This window comes from Palaemon carinicauda, chromosome 6, assembly GCF_036898095.1.
Source record: "Palaemon carinicauda isolate YSFRI2023 chromosome 6, ASM3689809v2, whole genome shotgun sequence".
Classification (NCBI taxonomy): Eukaryota; Metazoa; Arthropoda; class Malacostraca; order Decapoda; family Palaemonidae; genus Palaemon; species Palaemon carinicauda.
In genome coordinates this window covers 115,196,333-115,214,963 of record NC_090730.1, presented here as the reverse complement: position 1 = coordinate 115,214,963, position 18,631 = coordinate 115,196,333, and the positions used below count along the sequence as shown (strand labels likewise).

Below are 18,631 nucleotides of genomic sequence, written 5' to 3'. Positions count from 1 at the left end.
GCACCACATGCCCTCAGGCCTCTGGCCAGAGTCAGAAAAGTACCTTCACATAAATCTCCTAGAGATGAAGGCCGTCTTTCTAGCCCTTCAACAGTACCAACAGTACCTGGTAAGTCACACTGTGGTGGTGATGAGCAACAACACCACAGTGGTGGCCTACATCAACAAACAAGGAGGTACATTTTCGCAGCAACTATCCCATCTAGCAGTAGAGCTACTGAGATGGGCCGAAATCCACTCGATACCACTATCGGCACGCTTCATTCCGGGCAAAAGGAATATGCTCGCTGACAACCTGAGCAGAGCATCTCAGATAGTGAGTACCGAGTGGTCTTTGGATCATCTAGTAGCCAACAAAGTCCTGACATTGTGGGGTTCTCCGACTGTGGACCTCTTCGCAACGGTCCTGAACTTCAGGCTCCCGCTGTACTGTTCCCCAGTCCCAGACTGACAAGATGCTTTCCAACAAGGGTGGGACAACATCAACGTTTACGCCTTTCCCCTGTTCTGTCTGATTAGGAAGGTACTCAACAAGACCAGAACATCAGTCAATCTTTCAATGACCCTCATAGCTCTGCTATGGCATCACGCAGAATGGTTTTTGAACCTTCTGCAACTCCTAACGGAGCCCCCAAGAGAACTCCCTCCATTACGTAATCTACTTAAACAACCACACGCCAACATCTTCCACAAAGCCGTAGCTTCACTACGACTTCATGCCTGGAGACTATCCAGCATCTCCTCTCGGAGAGAGGATTTTTGCAACAGGTTGCGATCAGGATATCTGGACATCTGTGGAAGTCATCAGCAGCAGTCTACCATGCAAAGTGGAAAGTCTTCTGTGGTTGGTGTCGTGGAAGGATTATCTCTCCACTCGATGCCACTATTCCAGCAATAGCGGAGTTCTTCGTGTATTTGCGTGAAGAAATGTGCCTATCAGTCTCGGCAGTGAAAGGCTATTGCTCAGCCTTAAGCCTCGCCTTCAGGCTGAAAGGAATGGACATTTCTTCATCGCTAGAACTTTCTCTACTCATACGGAGTTATGAACTTACCTGCCCTTAGTCTGAAGTGAGACCATTCCCATGGAACGTGGTTCGAGTTCTCAGGTCTCTTAAGAGACCTCCCTATGAACCATTACGCCAGGCTTCAGATCGCCACCTAACTTGGAAGACGGTGTTCCTGCTAGCTTTGGCCTCGGCCAAGCAAGTCAGCGAACTTCATGGTCTCTCGTATGACATCGCCCATTCAAGGGGATGGCGGGAGGTAACGTTCAGCTTCGTCCCTGAGTTTATTGCTAAGACTCAGAACCTGGGAGTAGCGGATCCTCGATTCGACTCCTTCCGGATTTCTAGTCTCCGTACTGTAACAGATGACCTAGACCATCTCTTACTATGCCCAGTAAGGAGCTTGAGGCTGTACCTCAAGAGAACAGCCGCAGCCCGTCCTCGTGTGCCAGCACTATTTGTCAGCACAGGAAGGACTAAGAGGAGGGTCACCAAGAACACCATCTTTGCATGGATTCTCAGGGTCATTGACCTGGCACTGAATTCAGACCCTCCTTCGTCACATCGCCACAGAGCACATGATGTCAGGGGCATAGCTAGGTCCCTGGCCTTCAAAAGAAATTTTTCAGTGACGCAGGTTCTTCAAGCTGGGGTGTGGAAACGGCAGACCACGTTTGCATCCCACTACCTGCAAGACGTGACCCACAGGAGACTCGATAGTTTTTCTATCAGTCCTGTGGTGGCTGCACAACAGCTGGTTTAAAATCTCATGCTCCTTATTGGACAAGTAGCAGAAGGTTGAGGGCATTGTTACCCGGTTTTAGTTTGCATGAATGAAAAGGTTTGACTGGCCCTTATTCTTTTCCTCATCATCCCCTCCCTTTGGGAAAGCAGCATCCTGGGTTCTCTTCATAGCTAGCCTCAAACCACTGCAGGTAAACCATGCTCCCTTGTGTTCCTAGTACAGTATTAATATTAATACTGTTACATCCCCATACCCTGACGAGGTGGTATTGGGACAGTCCTAGTCCACAAGTGTCCATCTAAAGAACTTCAGAACAACTCTTTAGGAAGAGTCACACTTCTTCATACCTTCACACACAGCTTGCGTAGGCCGCAGACCTTGCGTAGCAAGGTTTTAGCGAGGTGCAGGGGCTCCTTATTTCGGGAGTGCTAACACACTCAGATAAGGAACCCCCGGGCAAAGCCAAAAGCCATACTGGCTGGGACGTCCACCCTTCCTAATGGGTGAGTCACCCCTATTAAATAGTGTGGTTTGTATTCCAGTCATGGAGCAAATGACAAATTCGTAGATAATTTGTATATTTCCTAACTATACAAATCTTAGCTATTAAACCAAACTTGCCCGCCAGCCCTATCCCCCTTGAAGTCCTACCTCCAAGCAAACTGAGCTCCAGCACAGGTGTGTGAGGGGGGGGGGGGGTTTGGTAGCCAGCTACCCTCCCCTATCCCCGCTAACTAGTGGTGTGGGTAGTAAACCCTCGGTAAAAATTAATGGCTCATTTCAGCTACGCCGAAAGTAATACCCCTATTAAATAGCTGAGGTTTGTATAATTAGGAAAAATACAAATTATCTACGAAATTGTCATGTTTGTCAGAACGGAGGAGCAATAATATAGTGTTTAATTGCAAGTGAAGTGAACCACAGCAGAGCAAAGACCTATTACTGAATATTGTAACTAGTGTTAATTCAATTACAGTAACATGTACACTTTTGAGATTTTTCTTCTCATTATTTTATATTTTCATGTCATTTCGACTCAATGTTCATATGCTGGTGCTCATCAGTTATTCATATAACTTGGTACCTGTAACCCTGTATCGCCGCAGAGAAAGTGCTCTGTTTGTTGATATTTAGTGTTAATTCTCAAATGTACCTCATAAATATAATATACTGTATAGGATCAGCTCTAAGTTTTAATGGATTTTGCTTACTAAGATAATGGCCATTTTCTATGGTATTAGTAGGGTACCATCTGGTAGCAGTCAACTGCATTGCAATTTGGGTACGAGATGACTTGATATGAAGTGACTTTGGTATGAATTATGAAGTGACATGCAAGTCACAATTTATGTCTCCACTAAAGCAGCCTTAACCTAACGATGGCTGAAAATAGTCTCTGCCCAAATACAACAGCACGTTCTCTTTAATACTCCAAGACCCTTTTATTCTTGAAAGCTCAGGGCGTAACTATGTCATGCCATCCTCTCACTCATACCTTTCTCACTTTGATTTCAGTTGTGGTCAAAGACTGACTTGGCTAAGATATTAAAAACATTCCCTTTTTGTTCCGTAACTGGAATACAAATGTTAGCCATTTATTAGGGGTATTACTATGGCGTAGCTGAAATGACGAGCCATTAATGTTTAGCGAGGGTTAACTACCCACACCGCTAGTTAGGGGGGTTAGGGGAGGGTAGCTTGCTACTGCCCCCCCCCCCCCATACACACACCTGTGATTGAGCTCACTTTGCTTTTGGCTCGGATGGTGAACGGATGTTGCCGCTCTTCATCCTTCGCCTTTATTTGGACAGCCATTTTTTGCCTTTTCTTTTTCTAGTGTGTGTTTGTGGAGTTGACTTCTGCTACCATTCGCACTTGCCCTGGACTCACCGGCCGGCCTTGTGGAACATTTATGTCGGCGGTGGAGACAGATCCTCATACCCTTTGTCCTATCTGCAGAGGTCAACGGTGTGATAGTGATAATAAGTGTAATGAGTGTAGGGAATGGTCTTCCTCCCAGTTGGAGAAGTTTGGGAGACGGCGGAAGAAGTCTAAGTGGGATATTTCTCCTTCGAAGGTTCCTTCGAAGGAAGGAAAACCCAAGGCCTCTTCTTCCGTCTCCCGACCCTCCTCCGAAACTCCTACTCGTTCAGCCTCTTACGAGAGACTGTCGAGTAGTAGTGTAGACCAAGTTAATGTCGGCTAACCCTGGTCCTCGAGAGATGGTGTTGCTTCCCCTAGCGAAGCGGGCCCACCTCTCCCTCGGGTGAGTCCTGGTCACTAACCCCTTTGTTACAAGTTTGGTCGTCCTTGGGGCTCACGGGTCCGCATTCCAAGGACGCATTGCTGCAGATCATCCGCAAGGGTGCTACTGTTTAGCAGTCATTGTCACCGTCAGAGGTAGATCCTCTGGCCCTTGTCGACGTTGTGGTGTCAGAGGTGTCACCCTTGATCTAATCAGACTCCTCTGCCCCTCCAGACTCTCCAGCGGTTGCTGCCGACTTAGTTTCCCCTGTTCCTGAGCATCCTTCGAAGGGAAAACTAAGTGCAACGTCTGTCTCTCCTGCGAGTGTTTCTCTCCCTCGGGGGAGTTCTCTCTTAGAGACTCCTCTTCGGAGGACTGCTGCGGCGTGCTGTCAGCTTGCTGATCCAACGGCCCCTAGAGGGCACTTTCGTTGGAAAGTTCGCCCTCCACTTCACCTAAGAGTTCTCCCGTCACGACTCTTCTGCTTTGTCGTCGCAGCCTTCACCTGCAGAGGAGTCTCCGCTGCAGTCATCTGGCCCTCGACCTTCAACTGTCACTGGACCTGCTGCTAGTCCTCCGACTTAGGTCCTGGACCTCTCTGCAGATCGCTCGCGATCCCCATCGGTGGATGCTCGCCCTTACAAAGGTCACATCCCAGTTCCTGACCTGCCAACCATCAGACCTGCTGACCTTCCTTCACCGTTCCTGTTCCTGTTAAAACCTCTTGAGGCCCTACCAAAGTGTGCAGCTGTGCGCCATCGCTCTGCAACTCGCCAACCTCCTACAGGACATCAGTGCTCACCAGCAGTTCGTCAACACCAGCCTGCTCGTCAGCGCCTCTACAACGCTTCGGCGCCCCCTTCACCTGCTCGCCCTCATAGACGGCAGCTACAACATGCGCATACGCACCAGCATTCTCCTTCGCCCACGTGCCCATGGTTGCCTGTGCGCCCACGCGCCCGCGGTCTCCCAAGTGCCAGTGCCCTTCTTAGCGCTTGCGCTCTCCTGCGCGTCAGCAATCTCCTGTGTGGCCTGTGCCTACATGCCCATGATCTCCTACTTGCCAGCGTTCTCCTGCGCATCAGATCTCTCCTGTACACCAGCGCGCTCCCACGCGCCAGCACTTGCCTGCACGCCAATATTCTTCCGCGTGTCAGCGCTCACCTACGCGCCATCACTCTCCTGCGCGCACAATTCAGCGCTCATCTGCGCGCCAGGTCTCTCTCGCGTGCACGCACCAAGACATGCACGTCCGGCAATCGCCCGTACATGCGCGCCAGCACGTGCGCATCAGCTATTGCCCTCGCGCCACCACTCGTTCGTGCGCTCAAGCCAACGCTCGCCCATGCGCCAGCCCTCACCTGCGCGCGCCAATATTCTCTAGCGCACGCCAGCAGGCACATGCTTAGGAAATACACCCGGCCAAGTCACCATCGCCTCATTCCCCTCCCCGCAAACGCATTTCAGCGTGCCCTTCGGGAAAAGGGAAATAGGCACCAGCAGAGGGGTTCTGGATCCCGAAATTGCCTTCTTCTAAGCCGGACCCACCTATTACTGTAACTCCTCGTAGGGAACCTTCGGTCCCTTTCCCTTCAGGGGATCTGTCTGACAGTGCTTCAGTCAGTCAGCAGCCTTGGTTCAGTGCCTTAGTCAGAGCCGTAACACAGGCATTCAATCCTGCCCTGTCTGGCTGCTCGTCAGAGCAGCCTATAGCTCTAAACTCGCAACACGGAACCATGGCTTCCTCTACCCCATTGAAGAGGAAAAGAGGAGTTCCCAACGCGGTCACTTCCTCGAGGATGAAACTGACTCCGATCAGGCCATCAAGGCTAGTCCCTCCAGTATCTCCCCAGGGTTACTCTCCCATCTCCCCTTTACCAAGGGAGTCGCGTGAGGAAAGGCTCTCCTCCATTCCACCGTCGGAGGAAACCTCCCTTCACGCTGAGAGTCCCCACAGTCAGAGATCAGGAGGGACACAACATCCAGGCCTTCGATGTTGGAGTCTTACCTCCTTCCTCGGAAGGAGTCCAAAGACTCCAAGACCCTGCCAAAGTCCTCTGCCTGGACTACAAAGATGGAGACAGCCAGCCACTCGAGGGATGGCCGCGACCCACCCTGAGAAGAGTTCTTGAGGATGGAAGATGGAGACTTCACTGCAAGTCCGATATCAGAAGGAGAGCAACAAGAGTCAGAACATGCATTCTGGCAGGATCTGACTCTTATTAGGGTTCTTAACAGGTTTTCCAGCCCAGAGATACTCCCTCGGGAGGGCAAGGACATGGTCTTAGACCGTGCTTCGGCACCCAGAAACCCTCAAAGACCAGTGTAGCCCTGCCCTGGTCTCAGGGGTTGAAGAGTGCCAGGGCTAAGATCGCCCAATAACTCTCTGAGTTTGCCTCCTCCAATTGTTTTGGCTCTACTAACAAGCTCCTCCCACCTCCTCGTCTACAACAGAGAAGGTACTTTTAGATCCTGGAGGAGCCCAGTCCAGCTCTTCCTCTTCACTACTCTCTGGAAGAGCTAAGCAAGGGGATCTCTCTTGAGAGACTCTCCAGCCGGCAGGTCTCTTTCTCGGAGGCCGAAGTCCTTAACCAGGAAAAGGTCACAAAGTATGCGATGCAGGTTACTTCGTGGCTGGATATCTGGATATTGACCTTGGGAATCCTGGTACGAAACGAGGATTTCTCCAAGGAGTGTACTAGGAAAGCAATGGAGACCTTCCTTCTCTCAGGCACTTGCATGTTCGAGTTTCTTGCCCACCAAGTTTTGAACTTGTGGGCAAACACCATATTGAAACGTCGAGATGTGGTGTCTTGAGAGATTCCACCAACAGGTCCCCAACGTCGAGATAACTAGGCTCAGACATTCCTCTCTAGAGTGAGCCCACCTGTTTGAGCCTAAGGACGTGGAACTTGGTGCTGAGAGGTGGAAGAAGTCTCATCAGGACTCCCTCCTCCATAGGGCTTTAACATCCAAGCACTATAAACCTCCAGCACCTCAGCAGTCCTGTCCAACCAATAACACAACGATGAAATCAGCAGAGAAGACAGTGGTGTCTAATAAGCCCTTTCCTGTCAAGGACAAGACAGGCAAAAAGTCCTCCAGGGGAGGAAAAAATCCTAGAGGGAGCAGCCGAGGCCGCAAATGCTAGGATAGGCACTCCCCCTGCATCTCCACCAGTGGGGGGATGCCTACAAAGTTGCTCAGACAGGTGGAAGCAACTCGTGGCCGATCCCTGGACAATCTCCATGATTCATCTAGGATATCGCGTCCCATTCATAACATCTCTCCCTCCCCTGACCAGGAATCCAGTGTCAATAGACTCCCTTGCCATGGGATCGGCAAGGGGCCAGGCCCTTCGGCCAGAAGTTCCAGACCCTGTTGAAGAAGGGTGCTCTCCAAGAGGTGGTCGACGGGTCCCCAGGCTTCTTCATTCGACTCTTTCTTGTAAGAAAGGTGTCTGGAGGCTGGAGACCAGTCATCGACCTCTCAGCCCTGAACAAGTTTGTCAAACAAACTCCGTTCAGCATGGAGACAGCAGACATGGTCAGACTAGCGGTAAGACCTCAGTACTTCATGTGTACGCTGGACCTAAAAGACGCGTACTTCCAGATCCCAGTCCATCCGTCTTCAAGGAAGTACTTAAGATTCAGCCTAGACAACAGGAAGTACCAGTTCAAGGTGCTGTGCTTCGGTCTTTCCACAGCACCTCAAGTTTTCACCAGTGTTTGCCCTAGTGTCATCTTTGGCACACAGGATTGGCATCCGTCTCCTCCGCTATCTGGACGACTGGCTAATCCTAGCAGACTCGCTGTCAACCCTTCTTCAACACCGAGACAAACTTCTGATACTTTGCCAAGATCTGGAGATCATGGTAAATCTTGAGAAGTCATCCCTGCTTCTTACACACTGACTGGTATACCTAGGCATGATTATAGACACCAATCTCCACAAAGCCTTCCCATCAGACGACAGGATAACAAGGCTGAGAAAGGTCGCAAGACCTTTTCTCAGACGAGAAGAACTTCCAGCCCAAACGTGGTTACGTCTTCTCGGTCACCTTTCATCACTGGCCTGTCTAGTTCCCAATGGTCGTCTCAGGATGAGATCCCTCCAGTGGCGACTCGAGTCCCGGTGGAATCAGACTCGCGATTCCCCGGACATCCGGATCCCCATGGGATCAGCGGAACTGACGGACCTCGAGTGGTGGGTGGCAGACGAGAATCTACGAAAGGGAGTGGATCTTCTCGTCCTCTCCCCGGATTTGATACTGTTCTCAGATGCTTCAAAAAAAGGGTGGGGGGGGGGGCCTCACGTGCTGCACCACACGCCCTCAGGCCTCGGGTCAGAGTCAGAAGAGTACCTCCACATAAATCTCCTAGAGATGAAGGCTGTCTTTCTGGCCCTTCAACAGTTCCAACAATTCCTGGCAGGCCACTCATTGGTGGTGATGAGCGACAACACCGCAGTAGTGGCTTACATCAACAAGCAAGGAGGTACTTTTTCGCAGCACCTATTCTATCTAGCAGTAGAGATACTGAGATGGGCAGAGATCCACTCAATACCACCATCGGCACGCTTCATTCCGGGCAAAAGGAATGCGCTCGCCGACAACCGTAGTAGAGCATCTCAGATAGTGAGTACCGAGTGGTCTTTGAATCATCTAGTAGCCAACAAAGTCCTGACTTTGTGGGGTTCTCCGACAGTGGACCTCTTCACAACGGCCCTGAACTTCAGGCTCCCATTGTATTGTTCCCCAGTCCCAGACCCCAAGGCTCTCTGGCAAGATGCATTCCAACAACGGTGGGACAACATCAACGTTTATGTCTTTCCCCCGTTCTGTCTGATGAGGAGGGTACTCAACAAGGCCAGAACATCAGTCAATCTTTCAATGACCCTCATATCTCCGCTATGGCATCACGCAGAATGGTTTTCGAATCTTCTGCAACTCCTAACGGAGCCCCCAAGAGAACTCCCTTCACGACACATCTACTCAAACAACCACACGCCAACATATTCCACAAAGCCGTAGCTTTGCTACGACTTCACTTACTTATTTACTTACTTACTTTGATGGCTGCTTTTCCAGTCCCATACAGCAGGGGAACCCCACTCTTTACAGGACCGCCACTGTTGATTTACCTCGTACATTCAGTGTATTTAACATTTCATATCATACAGTATATTGTTCATTTACTTTTAAATCGTTACTGTCAAAAGACTCATGAAATAAGAAAGTCTTCAGTTTCCTCTTGAAAGCCTTAATGTCTTCAATCATTCGAATGTTTCGTGGGAGCTTATTATATAGTCTCGCGGCTGCATATTTAAAGGCTCTGGAGCCTAAAGTTGACATATATCTAGGTTCCAAGAGTTTGAAGCCATCTGTAACTATTCTCGTGTCAACACGATTTGTTGGCTGCGCACTGTGTAGCAATTCTTTTAAGTATTTTGGATGCCCAGTTCTAATAACTTGGTGGGTTATTGTACATATTTTAAATTCAATTCTTGCTTTAATCGGCAGTCAGTGTAAATCGATTAGTATAGGGGTGATCCTTTCTCTAGGTGGGACACCTTTTATTAGTCTTGCTCCTCTGTTTATTATGTTTTGTAATTTCTTAAGTTGCACTTTTCGTAAATTGTAGTAGATAGAAGTTGCAGTAGTCAATCCTGGTAATAACACAGTTTATCACAAGTTTCTTTACAGAATTTTCGTCCAGGTACTTTTTTTATAAACGTAATATTTCTTAGATGATAACCAGCAGTTTTTATTACATTATTTATTCGGGCATTTAGAGATAGGTTACAGTCAAGAAAGACACCTAGATCTCGAACTTTACTAGATATCGGCACCGAGTCATTATTTATGTTCATTTGAATGTCACCTAAGTTTCTCACGCTGTTTCTCTTGCCCACCACCATGAATTCAGTTTTGTTCTCATTTAATTTTACTTTTTTAGATGTCATCCATTCTCTAACACTATCAAGGATTCTGTTTAGAGTTTATATAGAAGTAAAATTGTGTGTCATCTGCAAATAGTTTAAACTTCATGCCATGCCTTTGTAGCATTTTCGAGAGACCAATAGTATAGATGCAGAATAAGATTGGGCCAAGTACACTCCCCTGGGGTACCCCTCTGTTTAAGGGTTCATATGATGAATAAGAGTTTCCAATTTGTACACAGTAATTTCTACCAACCAAGTAGTCTTTTAGGTATTCGAAGGCTTGATCTTCACGCCTGGAGACTATCCAGCATCTCCTCTCTCGGAGAGGAGTTTCGCAACAAGTTGCGATTAGGATGTATGTCTGGACACCTACGAAAGTCATCAGCAGCAGTCTACCAGGCAAAGTGGAAAGTCTTCTGTGGTTGATGTCGTGGAAGGGGTATCTCTCCTCTCGATGCCACTATTCTAGCAATAGCGGAGTTCCTCTTGTATTTGCGTGAAGAAATGCGCCTGTCAGTCTCCGCAGTAAAAGGCTATCGCTCAGCCTTAAGCCTCGCCTTTAGACTGAAAGGAATGAACTTTCTTCATCGCTAGAACTTTCCTTACTCATACAGAGTTATGAACTTACCTGTCCTCAGTCTGAAGTTAGACCTCCCCCATGGAACGTGGTTTGAGTTCTCAGGTCTCTTAAGAGACCTCCCTATGAACCATTACGCCAGGCAACCGATCGCCACCTAACTTGGAAGACGGTGTTCCTGCTAGCTTTGGCGTCGGTCAAACGAGTCGGTGAACTTCATGGTCTCTCATACGACATCTCCTATTCAAGGGGATGGGGAGAGGTAACGTTCAGCTTTGTCCCTGAGTTTATTGCTAAGACTCAGAACCCGGAAGTAGCGGATCCACGATTCGACTCCTTCCGGATTACTAGTCTCCATTCTGTAACAGATGATCCAGACCATCTCTTACTTTGCCCAGTGAGGAGTTTGAGGCTGTACCTTAAGAGAATAACCGCAGCCCGTCCTCGTATCCCAACACTATTTGTCAGCACAGGAAGGACCAAGAGGAGGGTCACCAAGAACACCATTCAAGAGAAACTTCTCAGTGACTCAGGTTCTTCAAGCTGGGATGTGGAATCGTCAGACCACATTCACATCCCACTACCTGCAAGATGTGACCCACAGTAGACTCGATACGTTCTCTATCGGTCCTGTGGTGGCTGCACTACAGCTGGTTTAAGACCTCAAGCTCCTTATTGGGCAAGTAGCAGAAGGTTGAGGGCATTGTTACCCAGTTTTAGTGTGTGGAATAAAAAGGTTTGACTGGCTCTTATTCTTTTCTTCATCCTCCCCTCTCTTGGGGAAAGCAGCATCCTGGGTTCTCTGCACAGCTGACCTCAAACTACTGTAGGTAAACCATGCTTCCTTGTGTACCTAGTATTAAGACTAATACTGTTGCATCCCCATACCCTGGCAAGGTGGTATTGGGAAAGTCTTGGTTACACAGTTTTTCTTTCTAAAGACTCGGAATAACTTTACATGGACGGTCACACTTCTATATACATCAACACACAACTTGAGTAAGCCGCGGACCGCAAGGTTTTACCCGAAAGCCAGATTGGCAGGGATGTCCACCCTTCCTAATGGGTGAGTCACCACTGATAAATAGCGTGGTTTGTATTCCAGTTACGGAACAAATGACAAATTCGTAGATAATTTGTTTTTTCCTAACTATACAAATCTTAGCTATTAAACCAAACTTGCCCGCCAGCCCTATCCCCCTTGAAGTACTACCTCCAAGGAAAGTGAGCTCAATTACAGGGGTGTGAGGGGTCCGGGGCCGGTAGCAAACTACCCTCCCCTACCCCCTACTAACTAGCGGTGTGGGTAGTTAACCCTCACTAAACTTTGATGGCTCGTCATTTCAGCTACGCCGAAAGTAATACCCTTAATAAATAGCTAAGGTTTGTATAGTTAGGAAAAATACAAATTATATGCGAATTTGTCATTTTTCTTCCAAATGTGACTGTGCTTGAGGGTGCAGCATTCGTATTTGCCCTGGCAAGGCTTGTCACTCTTTTTCTCAGGAGGACATGGACCCACGCTGTCTTTGCGTGCAGAGGACACTTCTTACCATAGCTAAAGAGTCTCTTCTACCCTTACCAAGAGGAAAGTAGCCTCTGAAAAATTACGTTGCTTTAGTTAACCCCTTGAGTGAAGAAGAATTGTTTGGTAATCTCAGTGTTGTCAGGTGTATGAGGACTGGAGAATGTGGAAAGAATAGGCTAGACTATTCGCTGTATGTACAGGCAAATGAAAAATGAGTCGTAACAAGAGAGAGGTATCCAATGCAGAACTCTCTGGCCAGTCAAAGGACCCAATAACACTCTAGTGGTAGTATCTCATTAGGTGGCTGGTGCCCTGACCAACCTACATTTGTGTTCTAACGTTTATACTCACTTTGCTTGGGCTGTAAACCAGTTGGTTACAGACCACAGGTTAACGAGATGTAAGGATGCACATCTCTCACATTATCATGCATGAATGATGCATCCTGGGGCAAGTTTTCAACCGGTTGAAGGGACTTCCACCCACTGTAGTGTGAGTCTTCTATTGTAAAGAACGCAGGGTTTTTATAGCGTGTAGGAGCAAATCACAAATTCGGAGATAATTTGTATTTTTTCTAACTACAGCATACAAACCTGTAGTTCTTTACATACTTTTACAAGCCATCATCTAACCCCCAGGGGAAAGTCCCAACTGTAATCACAGTGAGAAAGGTATGAGTGATCGGTGCCGGTGCTTCTCCTTGCTACCTCTGGATAACAACCAGCCAGTTGTTGGCACCTCATTAAAAGGTTTTATGGCCATACATCAGCTAACGTTGGTCTCTTCTCCTATGGTAAAGAACTACAGCTTTGTATGGTTAGAAAAAATACAAATTACCTCTGAACTTGTAATTGTTCCGTAACCGAAATACAAACCACGCTATTTACATTGGGGTTACCTTTTAGCGCAGCTGAAATGGCGAGCCATTAGAATTTAACGAGGGTGTATTACCCCCGCGCTAGTTGGCGGGGGGGGGGTAGGGGAGTGGTAGCTAGCTCAGTGTTAGCGCACAGGCGCTCTCCTGCTCATCAGCGCTTCCTGATCGCTAGCGCTCTCCTGTTCGCCAACGCTCTCCTGTTCGTCAGCGCTCTCATGATGATCATCTCTGCTGTTCCTGTTGGTTCCTGTTACGCGCCCTGTGCGCCCACGTTCGCCCTCGCGATCTAGAACTTCGGTTCAGGTCTGGGTCAAGGACTCTTCTTCTATGCGCAGTCTTCCATGCGTTGCCTTCTGCTCGTCAGCGATCATCAGCTCGCCAGCGACCTTAGACACGTCAACGTTCACCTGCTCGCCAGCGATCTCCTAAGCGTCAACGATCGCCATCGATTTGCCATGCGTGTCAGTTCCCCTGACCACCATCAGTAGCGATCTAGCGCTCGCCTGCTGTGGACCACGATCTCCGGTAGCTGAGTCTTGCCGTAGATCTTCCTCCTGCTCGCCAGCGCTCACCTTTCTTCTGTCCTTCTGTGCGCCAGCTTTCTTCAATCGCCAGCGCACATCTGCGCGCCCTTCTTTGCCGCCCACCAATGGGCGCCAACGGGTTTCTGACCGTCTAGGATCGCCTGATTAACAGCTGGCTTCAGCGCTCACCTTCCTGATGCACCTGCGCGCCTTCTGTTAGCGCGATGCGCGCTAACCATCACTAGTGTCTCTCACGTTGGCAATCGCCTATGCACCCGTGCGATTCTTCATCTGCTCGCTAGCGTTTTGTTAACGCACCACCACTTGCCAACGCGCCGTCGCTTGCCGACGTGCCATCGCTTGCCGACGCGCTATCGCTTGCCAACGCTCCGTCACTCTCCTGCGGGCTATCGCCCCGCCAGAACGCGCCATCGCTTGCCGACGCGCCATCGGTCTCCCGACCGCCTGTGCTCACCCGCGCGCCCACGTGCCTGCGCGGCCACACGCCCACGTTCCTGCGCGACCGCACGCCCGCGTGCCTGCGCGTCTACGCTCATGCGCGCCCGCGCACATGCTCTCCAATGTTCACCCGTGCGCGAACCAACGGTATCCCATCGCGGGAACGGACGGTGTTCCGTCGCGCGGACGGACGGTGTTCCGTCGCGCGGACGGACGGTGTTCCGTCGCGCGGACGGACGGTGTTCCGTCGCGCGGACGGACGGTGTTCCGTCGCGCGGACGGACGGTGTTCCGTCGCGCGGACGGACGGTGTTCCGTCGCGCGGACGGACGGTGTTCCGTCGCGCGGACGGACGGTGTTCCGTCGCGCGGACCGACGGTGTTCCGTCGCGCGGACCGACGGTGTTCCGTCGCGCGGACCGACGGCGTTCCGTCGCGCGGACCGACGGGGTTCCGTCGCGCGGACCGACGGGGTTCCGTCGCGCGGACCGACGGGGTTCCGTCGCGCGGACCGACGGGGTTCCGTCGCGCGGACCGACGGGGTTCCGTCGCGCGGACCGACGGGGTTCCGTCGCGCGGACCGACGGGGTTCCGTCGCGCGGACCGACGGGGTTCCGTCGCGCGGACCGACGGGGTTCCGTCGCGCGGACCGACGGGGTTCCGTCGCGCGAACCTACAGTGTTTCTTCGCACGAACTTCGGCTTAATTCTTGCAGTATCCATTGCTCGCCTATGGGTTATCACTCGCCGACCACCAGCTCTCGCCCTTCCTTCCACGCTCGCCCTCCTTCTGCGCTCCTTTGCTCACCTTCGTTTGCGTGACCGCGCATGGGCGCTTCCACGTTCGCCCACGCGCAAATCATTGATTTACCATCGTGCGAGCTCCAGGGCGATTGCGACCACGATTCCCATTGGGGTTTTCGCAGCATGGCCAGCCTGGCGAGTTCTTCTGGAGCGTATTTCCAGAACACGGCCTCACCCCGTAAACGCAGAGCATGGCACTTGCAAGAATGGGAAGAATCTTCAGGGAGGTCTGAGCAACACTCCTCTTTCCTGAACCTGGGTTAGCCCTTCCCCGTCATTTCCTGGAAGGATTTTTGGCGGGGGGCTTTCCGTTCGAGATTTCTCCATCGGCCAAGGGGTGACTGCTTACCCCTTCCTCTTCTCCACCTCGTGTAGGGGGCTTACCAGGTCCTTTCCCTCCTCAGTTACGGCCCGAGGTTTGGTTCAAGGAAGCTACAGGAAGGTCATGGGTACTTTCCTCCTCTCGGGCTCAGGCACTTTGGCGTTTCGTCGTTAAGTATCTAACTTGCGGGCAAGCTCGATGTTGTACCATCTGGACGCGCTGACCGAGGGCTTCCTTCCGGGTGTCTCATCCGTGGATGTCGACAACCTCAGAGACCCTTCCATCCTTGAGAAGAGTTTGTTTGTGCCCAAGGACAGAGACTTAGACAGCGGCTGTTCGGAGGAAGTCGACTTCCGTTTTCACTCCTCCAAGGCGCTTTCTTCCAGACACTGCAGGGCTCCAGCGCCTTTTTCTTTCAACCACGTCGGCCTAAGTTATCGGCTACGACAACTGAGACAAGGTGTCCAATTGCAGTTTCCTCCTGTCAGAAACAGATGGCACGGGAGGCTCCCCCGGGGGGGCATAGTCCTAAAGGGAGCGGCAGAGTTCACGAACTCTAGGATTGGCACCCCCCCCTTGCAGGTTTTACGCTGGGAGGATGCTTAAGGTTACTCATCTGGATGACAGCTTCCTGATGCCCATTCCCGCACGATCTCTGTGATCAGCCAAGGATATCGCGCCTGCCGTCTCTGTCAGCGAATTCAGTGTCTCTGAACCTCTATGCCATAGGGTCGGCAAGAGTTGCCCGTTTGGGCAGAATGATCCATACCTTAGGAGAAGGTCCTCCATAGGATCATCGACGGCTTCACCCCCGGCTTCTTCAGTCGATCCTTTCTTGTAAGGAAGTATCTGAGACGGGAGTTCCGTAGTCGACCTCTCAGCCCTGATCAAGTTTGTCGAACAAACTTCGTCCAGCGTAGAACAGCAGAATCGATCAGACTGGTAACGAGGCGACAGGACTCCTTAAACCCTGGATCGGAAGGACGGGTACTTTCAGTTTCCATTCCATCCATCTTCCAGGGAGCTCGTGGAATTCAGCCTAGACTGCAGGTATTCCTGCTTATGATGCAGTGTGGCGATCCCGCCGTGGCATCGCAGATTTTTTTCCCCAAAGAACTCTCCCTGCTTTCCTCATGGCCGCTCAGGTGCAGGCTTCCGCCTCCTTTGCTTTTAGGAGGGCTGGTCAACTCCGGTAAGCTCGGGTTCGACCTTCTTCAGCGCCGGGACAAGCTTCCGGATGCTTACCATGAGTGTGGGTTCATGGTATTTTGCTAGGAGCCTTCTCTTCTTCGGCCTCAACATCTGGAGTATCTGCCATGATATTGAGTCAACGGCCTTACCACGTTGGAAGCCCCGCCTCTCGTCCGTCCAGCGAGGTTAAGCAACGTCGGTTCTGGTCGGTACTTGGATGGGTGACCACCTGGGGACGCCAGATTCTGTTGCCACCTCCTCCGAGCCTTCCCTTCAGTTGACTGTGGCAAGGCTGAGGAGAGTCGCAGTACCTGTTCTCAGTCAAGCAGAGCTTTCAGCCCTACCTTGGAACGTTTCCTAGTTCTCCTTTCCTCATTGACCCGTCTATAGTTCCGAACGGTCGCCACAGGATAAGTTCCATGTGGGGCGGTCCAAGTTCCGGTGGTTTCAGGCAACGATTAACTGGACTTCCTGGCCCCTATGGGACCAGCGGAACTATTAGACCTGCAGTGGGTGTTGACCTATGGAACCTCTTGATTGTAGTGGATATTCTCGTCCTTTCCCCACATTCTTGATGCTGTTCTCGGACTCATCAAAGAAAAGGGGGGGGGGGGGGGGGGCGCATGTTCCGGTCCAGGCCTATGGTCAGGACCTGAAGGATACCTCTCCATCATTCAGGCAGGCTTAGGGGCCGTAGTCTGGCCCCTCTACAGATCCTACAGCTCCTGCCGAGTCGCTCCGTGCGCGTCGACTTCATGATTCTGGCGTGTTCTAACGCATTTTCACACCTTCACATCTTGCAGTAGAGATACCGAGATGATTGAGATACTCTCAATACCACCATCGGCTCTCTCATTCCAGGCAGAGGAATGTTCTCTCCGACTATCCGAGCAGAGCCTCGTAGAAAGAGTGTACCTGGGGGTCTTTGGCCTTGAGTAACCAGCAAGTCCTGGTCTGGGGGACCTGATCGCGACAGCTTGGAACCTCAAGCTTCCGCTGTTCTTCCTCCCAGTCTCAGACCCCGAGACTCTGGCAAGATGCATTCCAGTGATGGTGGGACAACTTCGACGCCTGCGTCTTCCCTCCTTTTTGTCTGTGGAGAATGGGTCTCAACAAGACCAGGTTGTCTGTCAACCTTTCAATGGGAGAGCTCCACTGGGACTATGCGCAGAACGGTTTCCGGACCCTCTGCTTCCCCTGACGGAACTCCCGGGAGAGCTTCTCCCACGGCACAGACTACTCAAACAACCACACTGCAACATCTTTCACGAACCGGGGTGTCGCTTCGGCTTCATGCCTGGAGACACTACGCCTCCTCCTCAAGAAGAGACAACCCGCTACAGTCGCGGGACGGAGGTCGCGTCTTCTGCGATAGTCATCCGCAGGGGTCTTCCAGGCGAAGTGAAGAGTCTTCGGTGGTTGGTGCCGTGGGAGATATACCTCTTCCCTTGAGGCCGCTTCTCCAGCAATAACGGTCTTATTGCCTTTCGGCGGGAGGAAACTCCTTTCCGCTCTCCGCAATGAAGCCTTTCGCCCAGCCTTTCCCTGGCCTTCAGGCTTAAAGGAATAACTTTTTCCTGCCCGCTGGATCTTTCCTCGCTCATGCGAAGCTACGATCGTCCCTGCCCTAGTCGGAGTGAGACCTCCAACTTGGAGCAAGGCTCGGACTTTTTAGTCCCTTAAGAGATCTTCTCAAGACCCTTTACGACAGTCCTCGGATTGTATTCCGTCTTGGGTCTCCTGCTCACTCTGGCCGCGGCCAGTGTGTAAGCAATCTTCTTGGTCTCGTACGACTCCGCCCTTTCTAAGGAAGAGGGGAAGGCAACATTCAGGTTCGCTCCTGAGTTGTTGGCTAGACTCAGAATCTTGGGGTCCCGGCCCTTCGGTCCAATTCCTTCAAGATTTTGAGTCTCCATTCTGTATCTGATGTCCCAAAACCTTCTCTTTCTTGCCAGTAAAGGAATCGAGAGGTTAGCTTTGGGAACAGCTGCAGTTTGTCCTCAGTTGCAGCCGATTTGGGAGCACAAGGAGGACACGGGGGAGAGTCACCAGTATACCTCTTCAGCTCGGACTCAAGGACATTCATCTCGACCTGACTCCAGACCTTCCCCCGTCACGTCGCCCTACAGCACGATGTTGGATACATCGCAACGTCCCTCGCCTTAGAGTAATACTACTCTGTGACGCAGGTGCTACAAGCTGGAGTCTGGAAGCGTCTAATGACCTTCGCAGCCCGCTTCCTGCAGGGCGTGACCCACAGGAGTTTCGATACGTTTTCTATCGCTCTGTGGTGGCTACACAACAGCTGGTCTAACCTCAGGCTCCTTTTTGGACAGGTAGCAGAAGGTTGAGGGCATTGTCATCAGGTTTTAGTCTGCATGAACGAAAGAAGTATGTCTGGCCCTTATTTCTTTC

The 18,631-nt window shown here is 51.0% G+C and overlaps 1 protein-coding gene and 1 pseudogene across 1 annotated transcript in view; both read left to right on the top strand.

The window, feature by feature from the left end:
- eEFSec (eukaryotic translation elongation factor, selenocysteine-specific) overlaps positions 1 to 18,631 on the top strand; it is a 77,058-nt gene that overhangs the window by 24,555 nt on the left and 33,872 nt on the right. The gene's annotated exons all lie outside the window — the stretch shown is intronic.
- LOC137643411 (5S ribosomal RNA) lies at positions 16,352 to 16,470 on the top strand (annotated as a pseudogene).